This window comes from Triturus cristatus, chromosome 4_1 (assembly GCF_964204655.1).
Source record: "Triturus cristatus chromosome 4_1, aTriCri1.1, whole genome shotgun sequence".
Classification (NCBI taxonomy): domain Eukaryota; kingdom Metazoa; phylum Chordata; class Amphibia; order Caudata; family Salamandridae; genus Triturus; species Triturus cristatus.
Window position 1 is genome coordinate 1217726035 of NC_140585.1, and position 10706 is coordinate 1217736740.

Consider the following 10706-nt stretch of genomic DNA (forward strand, 5'->3'; position numbering starts at 1 on the left):
TCTTCCCTGGACCGGAATCAAGCATCCTAGGACCGGTTTCTGGCTATCAGCCGTCATCAGCCAGGATAGCTTGACTCCAGTGGCGTAGTGAGCACGGGTCCCACGTCTGGGAATACCCATCCCACTTAGGGCGAAAAGCGTTACAACAAACAAATGATGGACGGAATGCTGACAATGCAGACATTCTCCCCCAGTCAAGAGATCTGGGTTAAATCCATCGTTCTTTTGCCCACTATACCACCCCAGTTTAGACATGGCCATATGCAAATCAGTCTTGACCCTGTGCCTCATGGGAACAGTCCAGCCCGAACTGCCAAGCCATGTCTTCCCTGGACCGGAATCAAGCATCCTAGGACCGGTTTCTGGCTATCAGCCGTCATCAGCCAGGATAGCTTGACACCAGTGGCGTAGTGAGCATGGGTCCCACGTCTGGGAATACCCATCCCACTTAGGGCGAAAAGCGTTACAACAAACAAATGATGGATGGAATGCTGACAATGCAGACATTCTCCCCCAGTCAAGAGATCTGGGTTAAATCCATCGTTCTTTTGCCCACTACACCACCCCAGTTTAGACATGGCCATATGCAAATCAGTCTTGACCCTGTGCCTCATGGGAACAGTCCAGCCCGAACTGCCAAGCCATGTCTTCCCTGGACCGGAATCAAGCATCCTAGGACCGGTTTCTGGCTATCAGCCGTCATCAGCCAGGATAGCTTGACTCCAGTGGCGTAGTGAGCACGGGTCCCACGTCTGGGAATACCCATCCCACTTAGGGCGAAAAGCGTTACAACAAACAAATGATGGACGGAATGCTGACAATGCAGACATTCTCCCCCAGTCAAGAGATCTGGGTTAAATCCATCGTTCTTTTGCCCACTACACCACCCCAGTTTAGACATGGCCATATGCAAATCAGTCTTGACCCTGTGCCTCATGGGAACAGTCCAGCCCGAACTGCCAAGCCATGTCTTCCCTGGACCGGAATCAAGCATCCTAGGACCGGTTTCTGGCTATCAGCCGTCATCAGCCAGGATAGCTTGACTCCAGTGGCGTAGTGAGCACGGGTCCCACGTCTGGGAATACCCATCCCACTTAGGGCGAAAAGCGTTACAACAAACAAATGATGGACGGAATGCTGACAATGCAGACATTCTCCCCCAGTCAAGAGATCTGGGTTAAATCCATCGTTCTTTTGCCCACTACACCACCCCAGTTTAGACATGGCCATATGCAAATCAGTCTTGACCCTGTGCCTCATGGGAACAGTCCAGCCCGAACTGCCAAGCCATGTCTTCCCTGGACAGGAATCAAGCATCCTAGGACCGGTTTCTGGCTATCAGCCGTCATCAGCCAGGATAGCTTGACTCCAGTGGCGTAGTGAGCACGGGTCCCACGTCTGGGAATACCCATCCCACTTAGGGCGAAAAGCGTTACAACAAACAAATGATGACGGAATGCTGACAATGCAGACATTCTCCCCCAGTCAAGAGATCTGGGTTAAATCCATCGTTCTTTTGCCCACTACACCACCCTAGTTTAGACATGGCCATATGCAAATCAGTCTTGACCCTGTGCCTCATGGGAACAGTCCAGCCCGAACTGCCAAGCCATGTCTTCCCTGGACCGGAATCAAGCATCCTAGGACCGGTTTCTGGCTATCAGCCGTCATCAGCCAGGATAGCTTGACTCCAGTGGCGTAGTGAGCACGGGTCCCACGTCTGGGAATACCCATCCCACTTAGGGCGAAAAGCGTTACAACAAACAAATGATGGACGGAATGCTGACAATGCAGACATTCTCCCCCAGTCAAGAGATCTGGGTTAAATCCATCGTTCTTTTGCCCCCTATACCACCCCAGTTTAGACATGGCCATATGCAAGTCAGTCTTGACCCTGTGCCTCATGGGAACAGTCCAGCCCGAACTGCCAAGCCATGTCTTCCCTGGACCGGAATCAAGCATCCTAGGACCGGTTTCTGGCTATCAGCCGTCATCAGCCAGGATAGCTTGACTCCAGTGGCGTAGTGAGCACAGGTCCCACGTCTGGGAATACCCATCCCACTTAGGGCGAAAAGCGTTACAACAAACAAATGATGGACGGAATGCTGACAATGCAGACATTCTCCCCCAGTCAAGAGATCTGGGTTGAATCCATCGTTCTTTTGCCCACTACACCACCCCAGTTTAGACATGGCCATATGCAAATCAGTCTTGACCCTGTGCCTCATGGGAACAGTCCAGCCCGAACTGCCAAGCCATGTCTTCCCTGGACCGTAATCAAGCATCCTAGGACCGGTTTCTGGCTATCAGCCATCATCAGCCAGGATAGCTTGACTCCAGTGGCGTAGTGAGCACGGGTCCCACGTCTGGGAATACCCATTCCACTTAGGGCGAAAAGCGTTACAACAAACAAATGATGGACGGAATGCTGACAATGCAGACATTCTCCCCCAGTCAAGAGATCTGGGTTAAATCCATCGTTCTTTTGCCCACTACACCACCCCAGTTTAGACATGGCCATATGCAAATCAGTCTTGACCCTGTGCCTCATGGGAACAGTCCAGCCCGAACTGCCAAGCCATGTCTTCCCTGGACCGGAATCAAGCATCCTAGGACCGGTTTCTGGCTATCAGCCGTCATCAGCCAGGATAGCTTGACTCCAGTGGCGTAGTGAGCACGGGTCCCACGTCTGGGAATACCCATCCCACTTAGGGCGAAAAGCGTTACAACAAACAAATGATGGACGGAATGCTGACAATGCAGACATTCTCCCCCAGTCAAGAGATCTGGGTTAAATCCATCGTTCTTTTGCCCACTACACCACCCCAGTTTAGACATGGCCATATGCAAATCAGTCTTGACCCTGTGCCTCATGGGAACAGTCCAGCCCGAACTGCCAAGCCAAGTCTTCCCTGGACCGGAATCAAGCATCCTAGGACCGGTTTCTGGCTATCAGCCGTCATCAGCCAGGATAGCTTGACTCCAGTGGCAAAGTTTGAAGCAAGGTAAAGTCAGAAGGCAGAATGACATTAGACCACGTCAAAGCCAATAGGTCAAAGTCATAATTCACCTAACCTAAAGAACATTATACACTTAATCCCTCAGTATACAACATTGAGCACATGTGTGCACCACCACCCACAAGACTGCACCTCAACATCCCATACCTTTTATTCTTGGAAAGACTATTCCACTAAAAGGCAGAACAAACTTAAGTCAGTACAGAATGGTGGTGATTGAAGGTCATCATAGGGTGTCAGACCACAAAAGTGGCTGATTCACTACAACGTTACACGTGCTAAACTGCATATTGACCTCGATTCCATGTGATGCTCTGTGTGATGCTCTGGTCTTCCATTTTGTTGTACTGCATTTCCATTTTGTGCTGCTTTGACCTGTAGTTACACTTCAGCAGTAACAAACATGTTTTTCACATAAACCAGTACGAGCTGGTGCAAGACATACCTCGTGAGGTTATTTTGTGCCTTGAGCTTGTTTTTGTGCATTCTATGCTTATCTCTAGGACATAGGGAGGATGCGCTGTGCAAGGCTCCAAGGCCGGAGATAGGGAAAGGAATGTCTTTTGCCTCGGCGCACCCAAGCAGAATCTGGCTAGGTCTGTATGGGTGGGTCTGACGCAGAGATGCGGCCAGCACCTATGATGGATAGATGGGCGAGAACGCCTGCTAGAGGGTTTATTTAACTATAAAAAGAGGTGTCCTTGAGGTGGAGCTCAGGAACTCAGTCTTGGAGTGGACGCACTCGCGGGACGACTTTGGTGCCCGGAGAGATTACTTCCTGTGCCCCAGTCTCTACAGGGTTCCCGACTTAATGTTTTCGGTGCTTGGCCAGGGATGTTGAAGACTCCGGTGCAGACGCATCTGGTGAGGTGCTTTGTACATTAACTGTTTATATATCTACATTCCAGATCTTATATTTGTGTATATATATAGTGTGGTGTATTCATTATTTCACTTGGTGCCTAAGAACTTACTAGCTTCAGTGACTTATTGCCTTTGTCTACGATACTAATAAAGCTCATTTTACCTCTAGAGGAGTGTTGGAGTTTCTGTGTAAGTAAGTGGTGTGCGTAAGTTTAGATTACGCAAGTGGGCAAGGCAATACATTTTGGCGTAGTCGGCAGGATTCGTAAATTACGCGGGGAGGAACATGTTTAAAAAGACAAAAGGTGGTTTTGGTTCCTTGGCACCAAGTGAAATTCCTTTTGCCCCCATGCAAATTCCTGGATGGGAGGCAACGCCGTACTCCGCGCTGGCGCGTGAGTATTCTAAAAGCACAGGATTAAGTGAGAGCTGGTTTGACTGTTTGGGCGAAGCAACGCCAGAAGATGTTTTAAATTGTTTACAGAAGGCTCCCGTGGAAAAAGGTAAAGAATTATATACAGTGAGCCGCCGAGGTTGGGCTCTGTTGCATGCCTACCGTCAAGCTTTTGACAAATACTTATCTCTGCAGCAGGAACAGTTAAGCTTAGAAAAACAACTCGTTGAAGCTAAGAATATGTCTACGATGCTTTCCTGTCAGAATAAGTTATTACAAGACAAATTAGAAACATATCAGACTATAGCAGAACGGGCTGCAGTCCGTGTCGCTGAATACAGATACAAGAAAAGGACGGGTAGAGTGAGTAAGTGAAAAGTCCACTTAGCGATTGCCAAAGCAGGGGCATAGATTTTGATCCATCCACCTGGGACTCTAACATCTGGGAATTGTCAGAGTTCTCCTCGGAAGGAGAGCAGCCTTTACAAAGAGAAAAGGAGGAGGAGGTAAATAATAGTAAGAGAGTGGAAGTGCAGCCCATCCTAAGACGGAAACTTCAATCCGGTCCACATAACCCGCAGGGAATTATGTTAAATAGTCTGGAGGATTTTACTCAGCAGGAGATCAGTGATGTTTTAGAGAGATTTAGACAGAAGCCTGGCGAGGCACTATTAACTTGGATGGTGCGCCTCTATGATCAAGGCGCTTCTGGGGTCATGTTAGACAGTGGAGATGCTGCCAAATTGATCACTCTCAGTACTGATCCTACTGTGCAGGGACATTTTCGGAATTACAATAGTGATGACCAAATTACCCTGTTGCAGCTAGCCGCACAGGGATGTAGTCATAAGTACCCCACAGATTCAGATTGGCCTGGGAATGAAAAGCCATGGTTTACCCTACGAGATGCCTCACAGAGAATTAAGGAGGAGGGAATGAAGTTGGCAATCCTTATAGGTGAGGCGCATGATTTGATGGGTCAGAGAATGACTGTGTCCGTGCGGAACAAAATCATTCGTTTGGCACCCCCTGCATACAAAGCGGTAATAATGACTCTGTTAATCAATCAAACTGGTAATACCGTAGGAGAAGTGGTCGAGGCAGTCCGTGAGCTGGGAGAGCTTGGGGAATGGAACAAGCCAGACAGGGCTTCGCGCTCAGAGTCCTGCACTGATAACAACCGAGTAACCCGACGTGATATGTTTTGGGCGCTGTTAAAGGAGGGGGTGTCGAGGAGTGAAATTGATGGTATCGAGACCAAAAGCATGTGGGAAATGTACCGTAAGCGAGGACTGGATAAAAAGGAGGGGAGTAGGCATGTGAATAGAAAAGATAACAAGGAAGTAAGTCGCAGGGAAGCAGAGCTTGAGGAGAAGCATGACAAGGCAGGTGTGGAGAGAGAGAGGGAATCTCATGTGAGGGTGACAAAAGAGAAAGGTTGTGACCGAGATTGCACAGATTCAGATGGGGACCGGGAAGAGGAGGAGTTGTTCCCTAAGGATTACCCGACATTGTATTCAGATCTGCCCCGGGACCTGCGCCGGGCAGATGCAGAGCTGCGCAGGCGAAAGTTAGATTAGGAAATGGGCCTAGCTCCGGTGCAGGGATGGGCTTGCAAGGATAATAGACCACATGTGAGGGTTGAGATCTATTGGAAGAATAGAAACGTTCAGGAGGTGCGAGCTTTAGTAGACACCGGAGCGGAGGCCACATTGATACATGGTAATCCACGAAAATGTAAAGGACAGTATTTCACTATCACGGGTTTGGGTGTACAGGAGACACCAGCAGTGCAAACGGTAATTCAGATGAAAATAGGCAGACTTCCCAAGAGAGCATACACTGTCTTGATCGTGCCCACTCCAGAGTACATTATTGGTATTGACATTTTGAAAGGTATGACCCTATATTTAGATGACGGATGCTATCAGTTTGGGTCAAAGCAGTACCTCTCTGTGGCTGCTGTGAGGGTGGGGCGCTTGAAGATTCCCCCAGTGAAGGTGCCCCAAGCAACGAAAGTGGTTCACATGAAGCAGTACAGGATCCCAGGGGGACATGATGAGATTACCGCAACCATACGGGACTTGGTGGAGGCGGGGGTGGTAAGACCGGTTACCACGGCGTGGAATAACCCTGTGTGGCCTGTGCGCAAACCGGACGGAAGCTGGCGTATGACTGTTGATTACCGCGAGCTGAATAAGCATACGCCCCCATTGACAGCCGCGGTCCCCGACACCATCACTTTGATTGAGAAAATTCAGAAACACAATGGGACATGGTATGCGGCACTTGATATTGCCAATGCTTTTTTCACGATTCCAATTGCCCCCCGAGTCCCAGGAGCAATTCTCCTTCTCGTGGAGTGGTAGACATTTTACATTTCAATCTTTGCCACAAGGGTACTTACATAGCCCTACAATCTGTCACCGGTTGGTGGCAGAGCATTTGGATGAGGTGTCAGTTATTCCTGGAGTACAGCTTTGTCATTATATTGATGACGTGTTGATTCAAGGAGAGTCCCAAGAACAGGTGCAGTCTCAGCTAGACAGAATTGTAGAGCATTTGCAGAGCAAAGGGTGGGTGAATAACCCAGAGAAGGTGCAGTGACCCTCCCAGAGTGTGAAGTTTTTGGGTATTCAGTGGCATCAGGGGCATAGAGAGGTGCTGCCACAAGTAAGGCAAAAGATCAAGGAGTTTGCAGTGCCGCGAAACAGGAAGGAGGCGCAGCGCTTCATTGGATTGTTTGGTTTTTGGAGACAGCACATTCCCCATTTGAGTCAGATCTTGGTCCCTCTGTACAAGGTTACACGGAAGAAGCATGAGTTTGAGTGGGGGGAGGCCCAGCAACAGGCATTTGAGTCAGCGAAGGAGGCTATACAGCGTGCCCTGGATCTATGGCCCATACGAGAGGGAAGCATTGATTTGAATGTAACAGTCCAGGATCAGTATGCGACCTGGAGCCTGTGGCAAAAACAGGGAAGACAGAAGGTGCCCCTAGGGTTTTGGACAAAGAAACTACCTGATGCTGGAGAGCGATACACTCCTTTCGAAAAGCAGTTGTTGGCATGTTATTGGGCTCTGGCGGATACCGAGCAATTAACCCTGGGGCACAATGTATTTTTGAGACCTGAAATTCCTATCATGCAATGGGTGATGAGCTCACCCAAGACACACAGGTTTGGGCATGCACAGGAGGCTAGCGTCATAAAGTGGCAATGGTATATACAAGACAGGGCACGAGTGGGTCCTAAAGGTACCGCAGTGCTGCATGAGCAAGTGGCGCAAATTCCAGTTGCAGATGCAGAAATGTTGCAAGATGTACCCAAAGTGCGAGAGTCCCCAGTGAAATGGGGCGGGCCATTCTCAGAGTTGTCCGCGGAGGACAAAAAGCATGTGTGGTTTACAGAGGGCTCAGCCAGATATGTGGGGACCAAGAGACATTGGAAAGCGGTGTCATACAATCCTGTGACCAAAAAGTTGCTGTCGACTACTGGAGAGGGAAGAAGTAGTCAGTTTGCAGAATTGTACGCAGTTTACCAGGCTTTAAAGCAAGAGCTCCCTGGTACATGTCACATTTATACTGATTCATGGTCTACGGCCAATGGGTTAGCCGCTTGGCTTCCCACATGGCATGCTCATAATTGGATGATTCACAATAGGGAGGTTTGGGGAAAGGAGTTGTGGCAGGAGATTTGGGAATTGTTGTCCTAGAGTACAGTCACAGTTTATCATGTTGACGCTCATTGCCCGACTAACTCACTAGAGCGTTGGTGCAATTCCTTTGCAGACCAAAAAGCGAAGATTCGTGAAGCTGAGGTGGCGACGCAGGATTCTGACTTGGTGGGCATGGCTAAATGGGCGCATCAGAAAAGCGGACATTTGGGCGAGCGAGCCACTAGCAGGTGGGCAGAAAGTAGAGGGATGCATATTCCCCTAGATTTGATTAAAACTGCGATCATTCACTGTCCCGTTTGTCAGCATACCCAACACAGACCGGTTCCACAGGTAGTGAGAGGCCAGCTAGGCAGAGGGAAGTTGCCAGGGCAAATATGGCAAATTGATTTCATCGGGCCAATGCCAATGAGTCGAGGATGTCAGTATGCCTGCACGGTGGTGGATACCTATTCTGGCTATCTCATCGCCTTTCCATGCAAGAGAGCAACTCAGTCTAACACTCTGAAAACTTTGAATTTGTTGATTTTGTATTACGGAATTCCTTTGCAGGTCCAGAGTGACAATGGATCACACTTTAAAGGAAAGATGGTGCAAGATTTTTGTGTGCAGCATAACATTGAGTGGATCTATCACATACCCTACTACCCACAGGCAGCGGGTTTGATTGAGAGAATGAATGGTTTGTTGAAAGAGCAGTTGAAAAAGTTGTCTGATGGGTCATTGAAGGGGTGGAGGGATCACTTGTCTGATGCATTGCAAATTTTTAACAACCGACCCCTTGCTAATGCAGAAACTCCTTTGATGCGCATGTTGACCCCAGCTTTGCAGATCAAGTCCCATGTGGCCACAAACACGATTCTGTACTGGGAGACAGCTCCCGGAGCTTTAGCTCCATATCGTGCCACACCAGAAGCTGCTGGTCTTGATTTACATGCCCTGAAATTCTATCGACTGCAACCATGAGACATTACCTTGATTGAGACAGGAGTTGGAGTTCAAATTCCCCCAGAGCATTTCGGACTGATCGCTCCTCGATCTGGGCTTGCCCTTAAAGGCATCCTGGTTTTGGGAGGGGTGGTCGATGCCGATTACCAGGGGGAGATCAAAGTTATTCTGTTGAACAGTGGAGACAATAATCTGATTGTGCAACCCGGTGACCGAGTTGCCCAAATGGTCATCATGCCGGTTTATGGAGGAAATGTCATGAAGGGGACGGCCCCAGCCCTTCTAACTATGTGAGGAAAGGGCGGGTTCGGATCTACTGACAAGAACCCAGGGGCGAAAGTATGGGTAGAGTCCCCAAACAAACCTCCTGAACCTGCAGAATTAATCGCTAAAGGAAAGGATAATATCCTTGTCATCATGAGACCCGGACAGGAAAAGTGGGAAAATGTACCTGCTGAAAAATGTTATTTATGAGAGTGATTATACCAGTTTGTTTTCTGTTTCTAGATCACAGTATGGCTTGCCGCTGCGATGCTTGCGCTGTGTGGTCTGTGTTTGGGCGTGTCCGGGAGGGCCCGGGGATGCCGAAGGGGATCAACCGCCCGAGTCGGATGACAGCATTGTTGCAGCAACCAGATAACATCTGAATCTACTTGGCCGAGAATGTGCTGAACACTTCCCACTTCTGTATGAGAAATCTTCAGAGTAGCGCTAATATGATATCCACTTGTCTCGTTGCCGTACCTACCCCTGCACGTGTGCTTCTGCACATCTTCAACCAAACTAACTTTGATGGGGTAGTGGAGGAAACTGATGTTCAAACACATCTGAGTCTTTATGAGTACTGTCGTTTTTGCCCGGAGGTTACAGAGGATCTCTGGAGGAACATGACAAGTATTGTTACCTACAACATCACTACTGGAGACGTTTGCTATCAACTAACTTGTGACCCTGCCAAAATTGGCAAGTGTGGCCAATTGAAACTAGAGAAAAGCACACAATTGACCACTGATCAACAAACATTATGTCAGTCACGACATGATAGCTTTTGCAGTAATGTTACCAATCATATGGTCTGTAATCATACAGTATTAGCCGCTAGCCATGTTAACCATGCGAAATTAGCTAAGGGATGGCTTTTTTCGTGTGGCAATACTTCATACACTTACATACCAGCTAATATAACTGGAGGACCTTGTGCCTTATCACTATTAAGTCTTATGCTTTTTCCTATGCAGTCTATCACACATATTCGCTCCCCGAGAGCTGCTGTTCAATTACCTGAGGATTGTTATTCTAACATTGACTTGCTTTCTAGGGCAGAGTATACTAGTTTGGCTATTTCCATTGTAGGAGTGCCAGTTTAATTGCGAAGAATCTCAATCATACTTCTGCTGCTTTAGCTGATTTGCTATTAGATGTTCAAGGAACGAGAAAGGCTGTTTTGCAGAATAGGGCAGCTGTGGATTATTTGTTGTTGAAACACAACCACGGTTGCGAGGACTTTGATGGACTCTGTTGTTTCAATTTATCTGATCATTCTACATCTATCCATGCACATATTAATGCTTTAAAAGATTTAGTGAAAGGGGTTACCCAAAATGTTGATCAAGGATGGTGGGATTGGTTGTTTGGGTGGCTACCTAATTTTGGACAGCTTCGTTATATCCTGGGTGTTATCGTAGTGATTATTGGTGTTTCTATTTCATTATGCTGTTGTATTCAATGTATTCCTAATCTTCTCTCCCTTCTTCGTCCCAGATCCATGGTATTTAGACCAATAGGATATGATGGGTGAATCGAGGGTC

General features: G+C 48.2%; 1 pseudogene; it reads left to right on the top strand.

Moving 5' to 3' along the window:
* Positions 1–9479: 9479 nt before the first annotated feature.
* Positions 9480–10265, top strand: LOC146856434 (uncharacterized; annotated as a pseudogene).
* Positions 10266–10706: the final 441 nt, after the last annotated feature.